General features: G+C 43.9%; 1 long non-coding RNA gene across 1 annotated transcript in view; it reads left to right on the top strand.

Moving 5' to 3' along the window:
• Positions 1–503: 503 nt before the first annotated feature.
• Positions 504–10,199, top strand: part of LOC134928956 (uncharacterized) — a 339,293-nt gene continuing 329,597 nt past the window's right edge. The window contains exon 1 of the long non-coding RNA XR_010178156.1: positions 504–724. This is a non-coding gene — a long non-coding RNA (uncharacterized LOC134928956). The remainder of the gene's footprint in view (positions 725–10,199) is intronic.

The following is a 10,199-nucleotide window of genomic DNA, read 5'->3' as shown; positions in this document are numbered from 1 at the left end:
TAAATGTCCACTTGATCCTATGATCAGTAGGCTCAATACGTAGCTAATTTGCTTACATTTAAGATAACTGTTTATATGCGTATGGATGACAATTATAAGACTGTCCACCCATTTGATAAAAACCTTCTTCAATTTCCACATCTGATATTCATTAAAAACATGAGGATGGGACAATATACAGCATACATCAGAATGAAAGGATCAGATGTTATAGTCACCAATTCACAAGGAGGTAGAAACCCCGGGTCATCTCATGCTCCTGGTATGACCACAAAAATGCTGTGCAGATTGTAAGCTAATTCCTCAGTCACTTTTCCTACGCGTTTCGACGCACACCTGGCGTCTTGCTGCTCTGATTAAGTCAACGCCAGGGAGTCTGAAACTACTACATAAATTGTTAGATGTGGTCCTTAATCTGGCAGTACTTGCACAGGGTCAGTGTCTAACACTGGCAGCATTAGCTTTTCTAGGAAAGGAGGAGAGGGCCATAGGGAGGAGGTGCGGCCATTGCTTTAGACCAACTGCCATTCTCAGCTGTTGTCCAGGCAGCACTGGGCATTTCCAAGAGGCCCAGACACCTCCCGGGCGTGACCCTACTGACAGCTGCCTGATGTTATACTTCACATTGCTGCACACTGTCCACGCCTGCCTAAATCTGATGACTGACGCCACAGCTGCAAGTCAGGCTGCAGTGAAGACTGGGACTGGAGTTAGCTGTGCAGTGGTGAGAGACTGAGCAGCAGTGCTGGGTATGGGTTTTTTTTCACGTGGGGGCAAATGTGTGGTGGTGTTTTACCTCTCAAAGCCAATGGGGTTGGGTGGGGGGGCCCTTTCAAGATGTTGCTATGGGGCCCACAAAGTTCTAGTTACGCCCCTGCATATACTGTCATATGATCTCTCCTCCCTTGTGGAATTACGCATATATACTCGTAATTTGAAACAATACAAACAACAGCATGAACCTATAGTACATACATAATACATCCTAAGGTTTAGCCGAGCAACATATATCTTATACATTATACAGTACATCCTTTTATAAGTACTGTGCACATCCTTTTTTCCTAGGTGCAGGGTCACCATCAGGGGGGGACTGCGGGGACTGGTTACCAGGGCCCTTACAGAGAGGGGGGCCCACCCCTGGCTCCTACCACTTATAACTGGAGAGCTGCACCTGTTGTGTAAAAACAACGGGCTGATGTGCAAGGAGGACTTCTTAAAACCAGCCTTCCCTGCGCATCAGGTCCGTGTGAATCATTCCTGCGGGTCTGCAATGTTCCACCTATATGTGACATCACATAGGGGTGGAGTGGTGCAGCAGAATCTTTTTTTTTGGGGGGGGGGGGGGACCTGTTTATTTTGTAAGTCCCGGGCCCCAAAATTTCTGATGGCAGCCCTGCCTAGGTGATTATACAAGTCTCCCATAATATGAATCAATTTGAAATAATCAACTTGTATAAAAGGCAACTATTACATTTTCTGCATACAATATAGGCAACTGCATACCAATTAGGCAACTGCATTATTTTTATTTCTTACATATGCAAGTACCAATTTTCTCATCACACTTGCTATCAATAACTCATTCAGGTCTGGCTATTAAAACATGATTATACAAAATGATCTCTTAAAAATGCTTTTATATGTACTGTTTTGTATGCTATATTTTAAGTACATCAGTTAAGGACAGTAACCCATATTAGAAAAGTCCCCCAAGCACACACTGGCCAAGATATGAGCTCATGTACTATAAATGAATACAGCCAATCTTCCAGCAATTTTACCCATGAATGAATTTAACAAGCACATCCGGCTACAAAAGATTTCCTTGTGTAATTGGTAGACTACAAAGTAGAACTTGCATTTTGGCTCAGAGGGAGGTTAGTGGCCAAATGATACTCTTATATATGAGGCTCAGCAAATAATGTGCATGCTTCTGTAAACGTATATGGTGTTTATTTAAAACAGAAGAGCTAAAAATAGTGATGCATGTATGCAAATAACTGTGTTAAACAATAGTTTGAGATAACATTTTCTTTTCCATATGTACAATGTTTTATTTTTATAGAATTGCCCTCATAGAGGTGAGGAGCAGCGTTAGCCTTTTATTATATAAAATGAAACTATACAAAACAGACAAGGGGGGTAATTCCAAGTTGATTGCAGCAGGAATTTTGTTAGCAGTTGGGCAAAACCATGTGCACTGCAGGGGAGGCAGATTTAACATGTGCAGAGAGAGTTAGATTTGGGTGTGGTGTGTTCAATCTGCAATCTAATTTGCAGTGTAAAAAATAAAGCAGCCAGTATTTACCCTGCACAGAAACAAAATAACCCACCAAAATCTAACTCTTTCTGCACATGTTATATCTGCCTCCCCTGCAGTGCACATGGGCCCTCATTCCGAGTTGATCGGTCGCAATGCGAATGTAGCAGAGTTACACACGCTAAGCTGCCGCCTACTGAGAGTGTATCTTAGCTTCTTAAAAGTGCGACCGAAGTAATCGCAATATTGCGATCACAAACCTCGTAGCAGTTTTGGAGTAGCTTCAGACTTACTCTGCCTGTGCGATCAGTTCAGTGCTTGTCGTTCCTGGTTGACGTCACAAACACACCCAGCGTTCGCCCAGGCACTCCCACCGTTTCTCCGGCCACTCCTGCGTTTTTTCCGGAAACGGTAGCGTTTTCAGCCACACGCCCCTGAAACGCCGTGTTTCCGCCCAGTAACACCCATTTCCTGTCAATCACATTACGATCGCCGGAGCGATGAAAAAGCCGTGAGTAAAATTACTTTCTACATAGCAAAGTTACTTGGCGCAGTCGCAGTGCGAACATTGCGCATGCGTACTAAGCGGATTTTCATTGCGATGCGATGAAAAATACCGAGCGAACAACTCGGAATGAGGGCCATGGTTTTGCCCAACTGCTAACAAAATTCCTGCTGCGATCAACTTGGAATTACCTCCAATATACAACACAACACTAACATGGAGACAGGCGTCAAGGACATGCTATATTTTATGTATGTTATATTTTCTCTAAATCCCCATGTTTAACTAACGAACATAACAGGGAATATTCACTTTGCCGTGGGGTTTACTCCGCCGATAACGGTCAGTGCTGCCCGATTCAGTCAGCTGTGGGAAACGGTTTAGCAGAGGCGGCGATTTTCCATAGCCTCCTGTGGTGCCTCTGATTAGGCCTCTGCCTGCCTCCTATTCTCCATCCCCTTTAGATTTTAATGATTTCTGGGTATAACCACTGGCTTTGAATTTAGGTGAATTCAGTGAGTCCTGGTTCTGATTACTTATATGGTGTATGTACAAAGTTGCATATAAAGCACAATAGAACTTGGTGTGAAAAAAAGCCACAGTCGCTGCATCATAGCAAATTAATCAGTGTAGCCTTGTGAAGAGGTTTTGTTGCATCGCATTGTGATTTCTACGCACATTAGAGCAAAACGGATGAAAAAAAGATGTTTGGCGCGAGTCAAGTCACACGGAACCTGGCACACCATGTATGATGACACATCTGTATATCATGGCATCTCAATAGTTTGCGTAATACTCCGATAATGGGTGGACTGAACACGCACAGGGCCGTGCAGATTGGGTCCTGCGCTGTCACACGCAGTGCCCCCTAAGCTGCAGTCGTTTGGGGGGAGGGAGAGTGCGAAATTTATATTTTGTAAAGATGTGCGTCGGCCCAAATCTCGGGGTTTGGGTTCTTGTTTTGAATCTGTATCTCCTTCGTGTTATGGATCTGTGTTTGTTTTTCCAAAACCTCTGTTGCAAGTTTTGGATCTGTATTTTTTTTAAATCATAAAAACAGCTAAAATCACAGAATTTGGGCCTGTTTTTATTCCTACAGTATTATTAAAATCAATAACATTAATGTCCACTAAATTCCAGTAAATTTTGACCACCTCACAGCTCACAATATTGTTTTCATCCAGTTTAGGCCTAAAGGTTGCACCGGGGTAGCTGGATTACTAAACTAAGCAACAGCAGTGGCCGGCACAAACATGTGACACTTAAACTTCCAACATGGCACATCTAGGAAACAGAATAGCACTGCAGTGGCAGACAGGGTGGCAGTTTAATAAACTATACAAATACTTGTTATCACAGTCAGCAATGTTCCGAACAGCACATAATGCAAAGAAAAGAGGTGCAAGATGGAATTGTCCTTGGGCTCTCCCATCCTCCCTTGTGTTATATATAGTAAACAGGGCATGCACAGTTTTTAACAAACCAATCATTTCAGCGACAGGGAATTGTCACAACTGAGGGCCTGAGCTGATGGGAGGAAGCCTCAGTTGTAGGGGCTGAGGTAAAACTAAACTTGGGAGGTTTAATCAGACCCCTAGACATGTAAGTAAAATGTAAAAGGATTGCCCGAAGGCGTGACCATGACAACCAGGATTTAAAAGTCAATAAAAGTTTATTAACAGAACTCCGTATTCACAGCAGTAGTAAATGAATAAAGATATGCAGTAGATAAAATGGTACAGTTCCTGGATCATTATAAACTTGGCAGGAGCCACAGGGTACTGGTAGGATGAGGTACAGTTCTTAATGTCCCAGTGATGGAATGTCCTTACCAGACCCGTCCGTAGTAGTGAGAGTAGCCGAGGAACACACCAGCAGATGTAGTACTTGAAGCTGGTAACGCTGTAGCTGAGAAGACTGCTGTGGATGCTGGATGGAACTAGCCAGGTGTTGAAAACACGGAGTGAGTGCTGGATGGAACCAGCCAGGTAGATAACACGGAGTGGATGCTGGATGGAACCAGCCAGGTAGTTGAATGAAGCTAGGGAGCGAAGAAATATGAAATGATGGTATGCAGGTACCGATGGTTTGCGGATACCGCTGGTATGTAGGTATTCGCTGGAGAAGCACCGGCACTTTAAGAAAGCTGAACACTGCTGGAAGCTGACCGCTGAAAGCAGATGGATCTGCAGCTGGAAGCTGGAGTAGTCATGGAAGACTGCAGAGTCAGGCTGCACCGCAAGGTGGTAAGCTGGTGCGGGTCTCTTAGTGGTAACTGGAGACAGGAGCTGGAAACCTGGAACAAGTAACCACAGGAGAGAGAGAGACTGGAAACAAGGTTTGACAACCAAAGCACTGACGATTTCCTAGTGCAGGCTCAGTCCCTTTATACCCTTAGGTGTAAAGGGATTGAATTACTTAATTATGCAGATCTCAGCAGAGCTATGGATTGGAGGTCAGGATCATGTGACTGGAACCAAGATGGCTGCGCCCATACCGGCCTGTGGAGGGAAAGCTGTTTGTATTCACCACATGGAGATTCCTCTGCAATGGCGGCGGTGAACACAGAGAACGCCGGCCTGCGTCCCAACCTTCAGCATGGACGGCCGCGGCTGCAGTAGATGAGAAATGCCACATGCCCTGTATGCATTAGGAATATGGAGATGATGCCCGAGGCCCCGCCGGCAGGTGACGCCATGCCAGTCACCCGGGCATTGAGGAACAATATCCACGGATCAGCAGAGATGGGATATGAAGTATGAGTGCTTGCATCACAGCTGGGACCCGGGCCTAGGACGCTGGGACAGCCTTAGGAGACACCTGAAAGGTAAATAATGGCGTCCAGATACTCGGATCGTGACAGGAATGAACTGATTGGCTTGTTTGGGCCCCCACAAAATAACTTTTAGAAAGGCTACCATCCGATCAGTAATGACTCTGAGGATGTTGATGATGAGGCTGTTAATAACATTATAATCATGTCAAATAAATTTCATGTCTTCGCCGCAAATGACGTAAGATGAAGGAGGTGCCTAGATGGCTAACGCTCCTACCTCTACTAACTTTAGCCTCACAAATGGAACATCTGCTTTCACAAACATTGTCAGGATTGGGGTAAAATAATGCCACACCCAACAGGTGGCTTTTTTGGTCTTCTGCTGAGACATCGTAATGGCTTTCTTTTTATCAAGGTCAAGAACTGCAGTCACTGAGTAACACAAACAACATCAACAACATCCTCAGTGTTAGATATTAGTACTACACACATATCCCCATCATTCTTTTCCACTTCCACACACGAATCCTCAATTTCTATTATGTCATCCTCATCATCACCATCTTAACTTGTACTGCTCCCCACATGTGCAGATGGTGGAAGGAGGTTAGAGAGGCTTCTCTATGAGGACAGTGAGAGAAATGTCAGACTCACACATAGCTGATGTGGACACCGCTAAATGTTCCGCAAGAATGTCTAATGGCCCTGATTCTGAATGCACAGTTTGTATTACTGCCTATAAAGCTAACTTTCCTTTTGATGTTTTTTTCTTTACCACTGTAAAATTAAATGATTTTACATGCCCTGACTTAAGCCCTCTATGCCCCTGGGCATCGGCCTTCGTAGATGACGTTGACAGACTTATATCGTCATGACTGCTGGCAGCACCTGCACCACTAGTATGTGCTTCCTGCTCTCCTCTCAATTGTTTGTCCTCCATACTGTATCTATCCACAAACACGAATGAAGTGGGGTACAGCACACACAAAATGTAACACCTCCAGTATGGCACAATACGTATATGAGTACGAAATAGTAATCAAACACTGTGATTTAATATCACCAACAGTGTGGCACATTATGTGTATGAGTACGAAATAATAATATACAGCGGCCTGACCTGCAGTGTCACAGTACTTATAAAAATTGTACAGTACACTGGAATGCAGATAAAACAAAATATAAATATATATATACACTGCTCAAAAAAATAAAGGGAACACTAAAATAACACATCCTAGATCTGAATGAATGAAATATTCTTATTAAATACTTTGTTCTTTACATAGTTGAATGTGCTGACAACAAAATCACACAAAAATTATCAATGGAAATCAAATTTATTAACCCATGGAGGTCTGGATTTGGAGTCACCCTCAAAATGAAAGTGGAAAAACACACTACAGGCTGATCCAACTTTGATGTAATGTCCTTAAAACAAGTCAAAATGAGGCTCAGTAGTGTGTGTGTGGCCTCCACGTGCCTGTATGACCTCCCTACAATGCCTGGGCATTCTTCTGATGAAGTGGCGGATGGTCTCCTGAGGGATCTCCTCCCAGACCTGGACTAAAGCATCCGCCAACTCCTGGACAGTCTGTGGTGCAACGTGGCGTTGGTAGATGGAGCGAGACATGATGTCCCAGATGTGCACAATTGGATTCAGGTCTGGGGAACGGGCAGGCCAGTCCATAGCATCAATGGCTTCGTATTGCAGGAATTGCTGACACACTCCAGCTACATGAGGTCTAGCATTGTCTTGCATTAGGAGGAACCCAGTGCCAACCGCACAAGCAAATGTTCTCACAAGGGGTCTGAGGATCTCATCTCAGTACCTAATGGCAGTCAGGCTACCTCTGGCGAGCACATGGAGGGCTGTGCAGCCCCCCAAAGAAATGCCACTCCACACCATTACTGACCCACTGCCAACCCGGTCATGCTGGAGGATGTTGCAAGCAGCAGAACGTTCTCCTTGGCATCTCCAGACTCTGTCACGTCTATCACATGTGCTCAGTGAGAACCTGCTTTCATCTGTGAAGAGCACAGGGCGCCAGTGGCGAATTTGCCAATCTTGGTGTTCTCTGGCAAATGCCAAACGTCCTGGACGGTGTTGGGCTGTAAGCACAACCCCCACCTGTGGACGTCGGGCCCTCATACCACCCTCATGGAGCCTGTTTCTGATCGTTTGAGTAGACACATGCACATTTGTGGCTTGCTGGAGGTCATTTTGCAGGGCTCTGGCAGTGCTCCTCCTGTTCCTCCTTGCATAAAGGCGGAGGTAGTGGTCCTGCTGCTGGGTTGTTGCCCTCCTATGGCCTCCTCCACGTCTCCTGATGTACTGGCCTGTCTCCTGGTAGCGCCTCCATGCTCTGGACACTACGCTGACAGACACAGCAAACCTTCTTGCCACAGCTCGCATTGATGTGCCATCCTGGATGAGTTGCACTACCTGAGCCACTTGTGTGGGTTGTAGGGAGGTCATACAGGCACGTGGAGGACACACACACTACTGAGCCTCATTTTTACTTGTTTTAAGGACATTACATCAAAGTTGGATCAGCCTGTAGTGTATATTTCCACTTTAATTTTGAGGGTGACTCCAAATCCAGACCTCCATGGGTTAATAAATTTGATTTCCATTGATAATTTTTGTGTGATTTTGTTGTCAGCACATTCAACTATGTAAAGAACAAAGTATTTAATAAGAATATTTAATTCATTCAGATCTAGGATGTGTTATTTTAGTGTTCCCTTTATTTTTTTGAGCAGTGTATATATATATATATATATATATATATATACACACACATATATTAGGCTTTTTACATAGAAACATAGAAACATAGAATTTGTCGGCAGATAAGAACCACTTGGCCCATCTAGTCTGCCCCTTATTTTTTTTTTATTTTTTATATTATTTTTTATCACTAACCTTATTTGATCCTTATTTCTTTGTAAGGATATCCTTATGTCTATCCCATGCATGTTTAAATTGCTCTACTGTCTTAGCCTCTACCACCTCTGATGGGAGGCTATTCCACTTGTCCACTACCCTTTCTGTGAAATAATTTTTCCGCAAATTTCCCCTGAACCCCCCCCCCCCCTCCAGTCTCAGTGCATGTCCTCGTGTCCTATTGCTTCTCTTCATTTGGAGAATGTTTCCCTCCTGGACTTTGTTAAAACCCTTCATATATTTGAAAGTTTCTATCATGTCTCCCCTTTCCCTTCTCTGCTCCAAACTATACATATTGAGATTTCTTAGTCTTTCTGGGTATGTTTTGTGATGTAGGCCATGCACCATTTTAGTTGCCCTCCTTTGTACAGTTTCTAATGTATTAATATCCTTTAGAAGATATGGCCTCCAGAACTGAATACAGTATTCTAGATGAGGCCGTACCAATGACCTATACAGTGGCATTATTACTTCTTTCTTTCTGCTGCTGATTCCTCTCCCAATGCAGCCAAGCATCTGACTAGCCTTCCTCATTGCCTTGTTACATTGCTTACCTGCTTTTAAGTCATCTGAAATAGTGACTCCTAGATCCCTTTCCTCCTCAGTAGTTTCCAGTATAGTGCCATTAATACTGTATTTAGCTTTAGGATTTTTGAGACCCAAGTGCATGATTTTGCATTTTTTGGCATTAAACTGTAATTGCCAGACTCTTGACCATTCCTCTAGTCTACCTAGATCCTCAATCATTTGTTTTACCCCACCTGGTGTGTCTACCCTGTTGCATACCTTTGTGTCATCTGCAAAAAGGCATACTTTCCCTTTAATGCCATTTGCAATGTCACCAATAAAGATATTAAAAAGCACTGGTCCAAGTACAGATCCCTGGGGTACTCCACTGGTAACATTTCCCTCCTGTGAATGCACTCCATTTACCACAACTCTCTGTTTTCTATCCTTCAACCAAGATCTTATCCATTCAATAATCCTAATATCCAATCCCAAACTTTCAAGTTTATTTAGCAGTCTGCGATGTGGAACTGTGTCAAAAGCCTTACTAAAGTCTAGATAAGCTATATCCATGGCTCCACCTTTATCCATCACTTTAGTCACACAATCAAAAAAGTCAATAAGATTTGTTTGACATGATCTCCCCCCAGTGAATCCATGCTGTTTGGGATCCTGTAAATTGCCGGATTTGAGATAATCTACAACTCTTTCTTTTAAGAGTGTTTCCATCAATTTCCCTACTACTGATGTAAGACTCACTGGTCTGTAGTTGTTTGCCTCTTCCTTGCTTCCACTTTTTAGCTTTTATTATTTAAATTTTACACTGGGCAGAGCCCCTGGATGGATGGCCAGATTATCCATAGGTGGACAGAGCACCCCTTGTCAGATAGACCGGACAACAGCACCCCTGGCCTGATACTGATATATACGACACACCAGCCTCTGGATGTATACACACTTTACACACAGTGTACTTGCGTTTTTTTTAACACTGGGACAGAGCCTCTGGATATATATGGACAGATCACCCCTTGTCAGATACACCAAATGACAGCACCCTTGGACTGATACTAATATATACAACACACCACCCCTGGATGTATACACACTTTACACACAGTATACTGGAGGGGGGGGTGTAACACTGGGGCAGTGCCCCTTGTTGTATATGGACATATGAGATCACCCCTTGTCAGAT

Source organism: Pseudophryne corroboree, chromosome 5 (genome assembly GCF_028390025.1).
Source record: "Pseudophryne corroboree isolate aPseCor3 chromosome 5, aPseCor3.hap2, whole genome shotgun sequence".
Taxonomy (NCBI): domain Eukaryota; kingdom Metazoa; phylum Chordata; class Amphibia; order Anura; family Myobatrachidae; genus Pseudophryne; species Pseudophryne corroboree.
This window is presented reverse-complemented; position numbering and strand designations above follow the sequence as displayed.